The 11,101-nt window shown below is 45.9% G+C and overlaps 1 non-coding gene across 1 annotated transcript; it reads right to left on the reverse strand.

The window, feature by feature from the left end:
* Positions 1–10,668: 10,668 nt before the first annotated feature.
* Positions 10,669–10,802, reverse strand: LOC111730588. Its single transcript, XR_002776749.1, has one exon. It is a non-coding gene; the product is annotated as a small nucleolar RNA SNORA1 (small nucleolar RNA).
* Between the last annotated feature and the right edge of the window lie 299 nt (positions 10,803–11,101).

Consider the following 11,101-nt stretch of genomic DNA (forward strand, 5'->3'; position numbering starts at 1 on the left):
AACTTGTTGTGAAGACTTGCACACTCTAGTGCCTGGAAATCTCAAAGAAAGAGAGGAATGGGAAAGGACTAGCTTTTATTGAGAACCTACTATGTACCTGGCTATGATTAACACTCTTCTTATCGATAATGTAAGAACCAAACTTATATAATAAAACAATCATTATCTCGTTTATCCATCAATTGGTTATTCTTCTTATTTTCATTTTACAGGTAAAAAAATACACACACACACACACACACACACACACCCCCAAGGCAAGAGCAGTAAGCAAGAGCACAGAGACAGCATGCAGCAGGCCCGGGATTAAACACCTGGTCTGTCTTGCTTTCAAAATGCATGTTCTTTTCATCAAGTGGTTTCCATGGCTTTATCAGAGGCCACAGAAGTTGACTCATACCGATCGACTTCCAGAAACCAGTCTATACTCCGGACAGGAAGGCATTGACTGGCAGAATGTTACAAGCCGGATTCTCCAGGTTGGGATAGAAGAGGTGTAAACAGCTTCCCAGAAAGTAGCACCTTGAAAAGAAAAGGGTGGAAAGTGAGTTTGTGCAGGAGGAGCCATCTGATTGGGATGTATTTGGGACAAAGCCTCTGCCAGCTTGGGAGAGAGCAAGTACCCGAGCAGAGATTACCGTCAGAGGGGTCCCGCACTAGACAAAGATGGCGGGGCCCTTGTTCTGTGCCTTGTACCGTCACTGGTGGGGGCTACCCTGAGAAAATCATGCCTGAAGTCACCTTACACTCCTTGCAGTTGAGCAGCAGGGGCCTCTTTTTGAAGGAAGATTTGAGCTACACATCTCTGTGTTTATCACAAGGGAAAATCTAAGTGTTAAAGGGTCTGGAAAGCTCATGTTGGTTTCTTCAGTGAACTCACACCCCAGAGAACAGCAATGTGGGAAGCCAAATATGATTAGAAGGCAACTGGCTTAGCGTGGGATCAGAGCACAGGGATTATACAATCCAAATTCTTAATGGCACCAGGCTACGGTGGTCTGACAAAGTGACAAGCCGATTGCTCTTACTTAGGGCTTTTATTGCCACCTGTATTAGCTTGCTATGGCTTTCATAACAAAATACCAGAAACCAAATGGCTTAAACAACAGGAGTTTATTTTCTCACAGTTCTGGAGGCTGGAAATCCAAGACGAAGACAACAGCAGAGTTGGTTTCCTCGTAGGCCTCTCTTTTTGGCTTGCAGATGGCCACCCTCTTACTCCCTCTTGACATGGAGCCCCCGGTGTCTTTCTGTGCGTCCTAATTTCCTCTTCTTATAAGGACATCAGTCAAATTGGTATATGGTCCACCCTGAAGGCTTCATTTTGACTTGATTACCTCTTTAACGACTCTATCTCCAGTACAATCACATCCTGAGAGTTTGAGCTTCAGTATATGAATTTTGAGGGGAATATGATTTAACCCATAATGATGCCCAGCTCCTCTTTGGGTGGACAAATTTGCTTAATATAACTGACCTGGACACAAGTCTTGCCTTGATGGGTCCATCCTGCCTCTACAGGAGAGGAATGACTAACAGGATAAACTTTAAAGAGATAGCTGGTCATAAAGGACCTTGGTTGTCATACTAAGTAAGTTGTATCTTCTCCTGAAAACCAGGAGGAGCTTTTGGTGGGACAGGGACATGATCAGATGTGTATTTTTGAAAGATCGCTCTGCCCATCATTTAGAAAATAGATCGAGAGAGGCAGGACAGAAAGGAGGAAGGCTCATTGTGAAGAGATGATTGTGCTAGTCCAGAGAGGAGATGATGTGGGCAGAGCTGGGGTGGTATCCATGGGAATGAAGAAGAAAGGATAGCTTTCAGAACCTTTTAAGATGGATTCTCCTATAGTGTGGTAGTAACTGCAAAGGCCAAGGGGGACAAATTCAGATGTCTAATATGCTCATCAAAAGACAGAAACCTATGTTGCAAGAATCATCTTTTTAACATCAAAATACTTCCTCCAGGTGGAATTTTGAATGGGAGATCCACATATGAACCGATTATGAATAGAGGTGTTTTGATGAAAGTCATGGTAGGGGTCGGCATCTCTGCCCACTGGGGTGGCCCGTTATCTCCCAGTGGACTCTGCCCCCTCCTCAGGGTTCTCTTTCTATTCCTCTCTCCATTTGGGGGCAGACGGGTAGCTGGCACACATTGGTATAACCCACCTCTAAACCAGTCGGTGAATATCCACTGCCCTGAGCCGTCTATGTGCCCCCTGCCCAACAGCCCCTACCCATCCAGCCCCTGCCCCCCAGACCTCCCAGCAGTCCAGCAACAAACAGAGCTTAACTATCCTGGCACAGGAAGGAGCTCTAGAACCCTGTTCTCCAGCACTGTGGCCAGAATCTGTTGACTCCTTGGTCCTTTGCCATACTAATTATTAAATGTGTTGACTATCACCAGCCCTTGTGTCTTGCACATCAGCCGTTACCAACTGTGGACATTTTTCTCACAAATACTATGCTGTTTATTCCTTCTCATGGGACTGCCTTCCTCTCTTCTCTGCCTGTCTAGCTCCTGCGCATACATCAAGACTTGGCCCATGTCACCTCCTCCATGAGGCCTTCCCTGCTGCTCCCATGGCAGTGTTCATGGTTCCTTCTGAAATCTAACTCTGTTATTGTCCTGTTTGTGATGAATGACATAATGTTACCTGCCCGTCTTTTCCACCAGGCTGTGTGTTTCAAAACGGCAGACGGAGCCTTTCTGTCATTCCCTCTCTAGTACGTAGTGCCTAGTAGGCACATCGAGTTGGATGGGATGTCTCCATAGCCCAGGAAATGTGTTCTGGGGCCCTTCATTTCAGCTGTTTCAGGGCAAGCAGTGCAGGCTCTATATTTCTAAAAAGGGCTCTCCATTCTCTGCTGCATCCCCAAAGGAATTTAATATCTTAAAGTATCAAAGCATCCCGGGTTCCTAAACAGTGCCTAGCATGCAGAATGCCATCAATCCATGTTAGTGAAAGGCCAAATGACCTCAATAATCCTGACATTATAGTATACAGGCACTGTCACCACAGCCCTATGATGTGGATCTAACACTATCTTTATCTCGTGAAGAAACTGAGGCTCAGAGAGGGTCAGTGGCTTGCCCAAGGTCACTGTGTTCATAAGTGGCAGAACTCCAAAAGCCAAATTCTGGGTTAGCCTCTACCCTGCACTCTACTTGCTTCCTTGACGGAGCTGCATTTCAGAGATGTTCATCCTACACAAAGGAACTTGCCAGCTCACACTCCTTTACTGCCTTGAGGCTGGGTGACATAGCACAGGGTTGGGGCCACTGACCAAGAGGGAAGATGGGCCATTTGGACAAAACCATCCATGTGGCTGTCTTGGCCTCTGGGCTCTGCCCCAGCCACTTCTTGGTTCCCTAGACCGTCAGAGCCAACAGCCCCTTCTCCCTCTGTGTCCTTCACCAGCTATCTTTTTCACAGCTCTATTTCCTCTCTTGTCAACAGATCTCTCAACAAAATGTTTTCCATCATTGCTGGCTATTTTTATCCCTTTATCAGAGTTATTTCCTTTGGTAAATAGCTTCCTGGCATGGGGTGGGCAGCCTAGCCCAGGCGCCAGCCAGCACCGTGCGGGCAGGAGGTGTGGGGTGGGTGGGCATCTGGAAGAGAAGGAAGAATTGAGCGACATGGGCCAAGCCCGGCCTTTAGGGACTGCCTTTTGCTCTGATGGCAGCGGCGGCAGCAGCAGCAGCAGCAAGATGCTCATTCATTTCTCATTTCAATTTGTTAAAACCTTTCTTTGGGAAGGCAGCATGTGCCGAGGGCCTTGGAAGCAGACAATCAGCTACAGGCGCCCAAAATAGCCTCGAAATCAGCAGCATTTTGTTTTGCTTCAGGCTTTTCATGCCTGCAAGGGGAGGAAAGAAAGGATCCAGAGCGTTTTCTGCGTCCAAACACACATCTATTTTACAATAAGACAAATGACTCGTATTCCTGCTATTAAATCCAGCAGCGTCCCCGCCCCGCCAACCACCCCTCCTCCGAAGGCCTCGCCAGCATTTCCTTTTGTGGCTGCAACACAGCATCTCCAGTGCAGCCTCTGCCTCCTCCAGCTCTGCCCGCGAGCTCAGCTTTCACAAGTTGGGATTTTAATAAATTAACGTGGCGCGTGCTGCTGCAGCTGTTGTGCCAGCTTCACAAAAGGTGCTGCGAGAGCCAGGCCCTGCTGGAGAAAAACAAGCCCGTGATTTGCTGGTGGAAGCCTCTTGGCCCCAGTGAGAGGTTAAGCCAGGCCTTTGCAGAAACCCTGGGCTGCTCTCTGAGTGCAGCCCTTTGTCACTTCCCTTGTAGCAGGGCCGCAAGACTGGCCTCAGTTTCCGCAGGAGACTACCCGTTGGCCAGGGAGGCAGCATGTGCAGGGGTGTCCCCAGAGAAGAGCAGGAGGCCTGGACTTTAGTCCTTGCCCTGCCCTGACTCATGAAGTGACCTTATCCAAGGCACTGTGCCCTCTGAGACCAGTTCCTGGGGAATAAACTCTCAGAGCCATGATACCTTTCCCTTGCAGCACTTACACAATGGGAACTTAACACTTACTTGGAGAATATTTTGACCACCTAGATTGTGGAGCTGCATACTTGGGCCCGTGGGTCAAATCTGGCCCCATGCATTCATTTAGGTATGGTCTACGGCTGCTTTCACAATACACTGGCAGAGCTGAGCAGTTGCCTTGCAGAAATTAGATGGACCTCAAAGCCTAAAATATTTATTTACTCCCTGGCTTTTTACAGGAAAAGTTTGCCAACCCCTGGTCTAGATGGTGAATCCCAGGAGAGCAGAAACCATGTCCCCTCTGATAGGTTTTGGACACTCTCAAGATTGCTCAGCTAGTAAGTGGCCTAAAAGTCAATATCAGTGTGGAGGCCTCAACATCCAGGACTGTCAAGGACATAATCAATTAAATGTGTGCGGGTGGAGTTGGAATTTGACAAAAAAATCCCTCCCGTGACTAAAAGGCATACGATGCATAGGTAGGTGAGATTAGTGTGTAGCACAATGTTTGTGAGCAAGAACTCTGTTCAGGCAGACTCTCCACCACTTCCTAGTCATGTGGTCTGGGGAAAGCTCTTCATCTCTCTGAGCCTCAGTTGCCTCAGTTGTAAAATGGGCATAATAATACTTTATTTTGGAGGACTGCTCTAAGGATTTAGCATGATGATCTAAGTAAGATGCTAGCACAGTGCCTGGCAAATACTGGGAACTCTCTCCAGGCCTGGCTCCCTTCAGTAGTCACACTTTTAAGCTGCGCCCCCTCTGTTCATGACGTGCCCTACCTTGACGGCCATCTGTCCTTTCCAAAGCGGCTTACATGGCTACATGGAGAGAGTGAAGCCCTGGGATCGTGAGTGGCAACAGCATGTAGAGGTTGAAGTAGTTTAGAATTATTAGACCTGAGTTCAAATCTGGGCCCCGTCACACTCACTGAGGCATACAATCTTGAGCGTGTCAGTTGACTTCTCCACGTCTCACTTCCCTCGTCAGGAAGATGGGAGGAAGTAGAGTAATATAAAAGAGTCAGTGCAATAATGTGTACTATGTATTTAGAGCAGGACCTGACACTTAACGATAGTAAATAGTAAGCGCTGAGTCGTTACTTTCTTTCCAGATCAGCTGGTTTAAGTTGACTCCAGCTTTTCCTGAATTCTCACATTGGCAACGGTTAGCTTTCGGTATCTCTAGGCCCCTCATGGACCGCACTGCAGGGGAGAGGGGGGTGGTGAGAGTCTCCAAGAAGTTTTCTGTCCTGTCTCACTGAAGTGGAAATTTCTATAAAACCCAGAAGTACAGCACACCAAAGCAGCTCAGCTATGCTTCTGGCATAGGGACCAAACTATGACTTCGAAAGTGTGTGTTTCCCTGGATAAAACCTCTAATTGGACAATTGTAGGTCTCTGGCTTTATGTAGACTTTATGACTTTGAAAGCTCTTAAGCTGGGGCAAGGGAAAATTTATGAATGGGATTTCTTTATTTCTGTAGCACACTGACTCATGCTGTTGACCCAAATGGGGGGCTGGGATTCCATTACTTGCTAATTTGTCTTTGCCAGTGGTCCTTACTCTGCCAGCTCCCTCAATAAGCAACAACCAGGGGGTACTGAATCCCAGAAAAGGGTTCCTGGCTGTTTCGGAAATTGTCCTGAACCCAGACTGATTTCCCAGGCAAAAGAATATGGTATTTGAGAGTTGATTCTCAGAGAAGCCTTGCAATTTTTTCTTAAATTCTGAAAGCTTATTTTACCAGGATTTTTAAGTCATCTTATAGAAAACTCTTAGTTTGCATTAAAGTCATCTGGCTTAGAAGAAGGGCTGGTTACCAGCTGCTGATGATTTCCTTTGGGTACCCACATCCCAGAAATCTTCTGAAGGTAGGCAGTGGAGATACAGAGACATATTTGAACCGGTATAGCAATGAGGCTGACTTCACTTAAAGGTTGTGTCAGGGTAATATAAGCTTCTACAACAAAGAGATTCCAAAATGTGCAAAGATTCAAAGACAATAGAAATTTAGTTCTCATTCACAAAATAGTCCAAGGCTGACATTTCTGGTCAGTAAGTGGCTCTCCTCCATGCAATGACTCAGGAACCCAGGCTCTTTCCATCTTGTACCTTCATCATCCTCTCTAGAGTCTTGAAATAGATAACCTGCATTTAGACAATGGAAGGTAAAAAAGAACGTGGAGAAGGAGCACACATTTCATAAAAGCCTTGGCCTAGAAATGACTCGTATGACTTTTTACATTCCCTCGTTGAGGTCACATGGCCACACTTAGATGCAAAGAGGACTGGGAACTGAAGTCGCTTGCTCGGAAACCCCTTCGCATGGACAATCGTATACTGTGGGAGGAGAATATGGATTTTAGTGAACGATGAGTAATATTTGCTACAGAGAGGAAAATGTACCAAAATTGAGGCCATAAAGAATTAAATAAATAGGGTGCCATAGGGTCTAGCACTGTGAGGGCTATCACTATCTTTGTCTGTGAATCCTCAGCCCTGAGAGCAATATCGAGCATATAGTGAGTGCTCAGTCCATGTTTGAATGAAAGGAATGAATGAATGAATATCCTACCAGTTCTGTTCCTTTGTTCCTTGGCTTGGGCTACCAAATAGAAAGACCAGATTCCTGGTCAACTGCTTCAGATCACATGGAGAAAGTACTTGTTGGGCCCAGAGTCCAAGGTTTGGTCAAATGTTCCCCCCAAAGAATCTAGACACTTTTAGTTACTTATTTAATTTATGGATTGCTTTTATTGAAGAGATAATAATTATATAAACTTGAGACCATTCAGAGCCATCTAGTATATGGATAGTGTCCCTAAGAATCCACAGGATTTCTGGCTAGAAGTTCCCTTAGGAGACGTGTAGGCCCACAAACACAAATGTGACCCAGCTCACAAGCCAACCCACATGACAGTGACTGCCTGGCATTGGATTCTACAGGAAGGCATGCCATAGGCAAGGGGAAGGGCGACAGTAAGCCAAGTCCCATGTTCTTGAGAGATCTCATCAAGGCTAAGATTCCTATATTTTACACATAAGGGTGAAGCTCTAAGAGAAGTGGTGGACAACTGCTAATGGCAATTTAGTTCAGACAGCCTGGATAAGGAGGTGATTGAAGCCTGGAAAGAAATAGATGAGAACAGAAATTGGTAGACCAGTCAGAAGAGGATATGGTAGAAAATTCTCTTGGAAATTCAAGAAAGCTAAGGGCTAAGAACTGGTCAGGTATTGTGACTACTTCAGAAAGAGGAAAGTAGAGGCAGAGCATGGGGTTTGGTATGTTTTAGACTGACATGCTTCCCAACCTTTGAGGGACATGATGAGCCAAATTGTGTCTCCCTAAAATCCATATGTTGAAGTGCTAAATCCCAGAACCTCAGAATGTAACTATATTTGGAGATAGGGTCTTTGAAGAGGTCATTAAATTAAAATGAGATCATTGGAGTGGGTCCTACTTTAATATGACTCTGGTGTCCTTATAAGAAGACACAAATACTTGCATGGAGACAAGACTGTGTGAAGATACAGGAAGAAGGTGGCCATCTACAAACCAAGGGCAGAGGCCTCAGAAGGAGCTAACCTTGCTGACACCTTGATCTTAGATTTCCGGCCTCCAGAATTGTGAGAAAATAAATTTCTGTTGTTTAAGCCAGGGGTCTCGAACCCCAGGGCCATGGACCAGTACTGATCTGTGGCCTGTTAGGAATCAGGCCACACAGCAGGAGGTAAGCAGCAAGCAAGCAAAGCTTCATCTGTTTTTGCAGCCTCTCCCCAGAGCTAGCATCACCACCTCAGCTCCACCTCAGATCATTAGGCATTAGATTCTCATAGGAACACCGGTTCCTGGTGCCAAAAAGGTTGGGGACCGCTGATTTAAGCCACTCGGGTACTTTGCTATGGCAGCCCTAGCTAACTAACACAAGGGAAAATGAAGTCTGCTGTTTTTGCCCATGTTTCTCTCCAGGGCATGTGCCACGAGGCAGTGCATGCACTCAATGGGCAGTAGGCAAATGGTTGGAGGCTCTCCTGAGCCTCTAGGATGCCCCAGAGCTTAGAGCCCCTCAGGGCTCCCATGGTGACCTGGGCACAAAAGGCACCATCCAACCACAACTTGCCACCACCTGGTCCCTCCTCTGTGTCTTCCTATACTGATTAGTGGGGGTCCAGAGACACATAGTCATGGCCCCCAACCCGGGTGAGCTCAGTCTTGGAGGGAGACAAAGAAGTCCTATATTTCCTGGATCCTAACAGTGTTTCAAGAGGCAAGAAATACTTCTAAATTACTGAGAAGCATGGATTATAAGAACTATCCTGATTTTAGTAGCATAACGGTGGGACAACCTGCATGTCTTTGAATCAATAAGTGGAGTCAATGGTTAGAGTACTGGGTGGTGTGTGCCACGACAGAAAGGATGTGATTGATTCTCCCTTGGGAGGGAGATCAGGACCCTAGAAAGGGGACATCAGAGCAGGAGTATGCCAGGCCAGTAAGGCAAGAAGGGTATTCTAGCAGAGGGAGCATCATGGGCAAAGGAATAGGATATACACATATACAATAGCAAGAGAGTATGTAGAGGAGCAGATGGAGGTGAGGCTGGACAGACAGAGTACAGACTGTGAAATGCCTGGAATGCCATGCCAAAGCCCTCAACTTCAACTAGAGTGGAGGCTACAAGCCAAAAAAGAGCCCCAGCCCCGTTCAGAATAGGGGTCGCCAAAGCAGATCAGCCACTGCAGTTCTGTCTCCTTCACTGCTCCCAGCATGGAAACGCAGATGCTGGTAACCAAGGGATGGTCTATTTAAAGCCGCTTCTGAGTCTGTTCCAGGAGGCACACCAAAGGATGAAGAGGGAGAGAGGGAAGGAGCATGTCAGGGGGAAGAAGCTCTGAGGGAGAATGGCTCTGCCCCCGAGCCCACTGTTGGGCTTGGGGCAGGTCCCTGCCTCTCTCTGGGCCTCACCTTCCTCAGTACCTTGTAGGGGGAAATTGTGCAGGTTCAGGAGCCAGCAATGAGGGTTTAAAGACAGGCTCTATCACTTATGATCTATGTGCTTTGGTCAAATTACTTAACCTCTGGGCCCGAGTCTTCTCCTTTGTAAGATGGGGTAATAATAGTACCTACCTTTTAGAGTTGCTGTGAGGATTAACTGAAATAATGTAGGTAATGCACTTTTAACAGTGACACATGCAAAACACTCAAAATCAGCTATTGTATAAAAAATGATGACAATGATGATCGTGATGATGATGGTGATGATTGTATTGGACTAGCTTAATGGGTTTTAAGCCTTAAACCATTGAACTTTTCTTCTAACATATTTGGAAATTCAAAGTGTAAGAAAAGTCACATTGAGCTCTTCTAGCTGAAACAGGTAGAGACTCTGAGCCCAGGCCCTCAGCATTCCCTTCCCCAGGGCTGTCTCCCAGCCCACCTGGGCACCTCTGCAGAACCCTTAGGCTCCAGAAAACCCAGGTTGAAAGCAATTGTCCCAGAGGGTCTCTGACGTCCTTTTCAGCTGCTTCTTTTAATCCAATTCATCCTTCCAAAGCCTAAGTACGCATCTGCAAAAGCTGTCCTTTACAGCTCAAAATCCATTTTCTAATAGCATTGGCTAAGCCAGGCCCTAGGGGCAGTCTGGTAAAGGCAAACCGAAGTAGTAGTGAGAGGTGAGGAAGTTATTCAAGCAACAACCTGACTGCAAAGATCCACAGGCAAGAAATACCATCTCCACATGTTAAGTCAACAGATGTTTATTTAAGAAATTTTACATGTTGTGATTCATTCCACTGCTCATCGAAGTCACCTTAGCTCCCTAAAGCTTGAATCAAGACTTATCTTCAAGATAGTCTTTTTTCAAAGATCTCGTATTTAATCCACAGTTGTTTTGTCCATCAGCCTTGTCACAGTTTTCTTAGTTGGGCTTCTTTTATCTCCACTCGAATACAGACATACTGATGACATACTTCGAAAAGTATCCCACTAGAATCTTTGGAATCTAGTTTCTTCAAATAATTGACTTCAGGGCTCTAGAAGCTGAATTGCAGAAAGTACATTGCTATCTTGGCCAATGATTTAAAATGTATTATTTCTTAATATATTTCTAATATTACAGTTGTATTACATCTAAATTTCACTTACAACCCTAGCAAAAAGTTACAGGTCTTATTGTCACCATCGCAATAAATTTACTGGGATGGAAAAATAAACCGTGTCTCAATTTGGCCCCATTAAACTTCCTGAACACCATGATCAACAACTCCCATGCTCATCAAGAATGAGGCTTCACCTCCACATTTTTAAAGATAAGTTATACAGATGTGACTGTCTCCACCTGTCGTAGTCCAGGGTAGTTTCTCATCCATTTGTCTCTAGATGGTTGGCACTGCCATTGCCCCGTGAGTGGCATGCCATGGTTGCCTCTCTTCTCCACTAAGGGACTGCATCTTGCTCTTTCACCTCCTATCCCCAGGACAGGTGCCTGATAAATTGACATTGTATTGATAGAATGGAATTGAATATAAAAACCTCTAGCTGTAAGCTGGGTTCAACAGTGACCCAAACATATCTGGATCCTGACCACA

The sequence above is a fragment of the Pteropus vampyrus genome, unplaced genomic scaffold (genome assembly GCF_000151845.1).
Source record: "Pteropus vampyrus isolate Shadow unplaced genomic scaffold, Pvam_2.0 Scaffold321, whole genome shotgun sequence".
Classification (NCBI taxonomy): domain Eukaryota; kingdom Metazoa; phylum Chordata; class Mammalia; order Chiroptera; family Pteropodidae; genus Pteropus; species Pteropus vampyrus.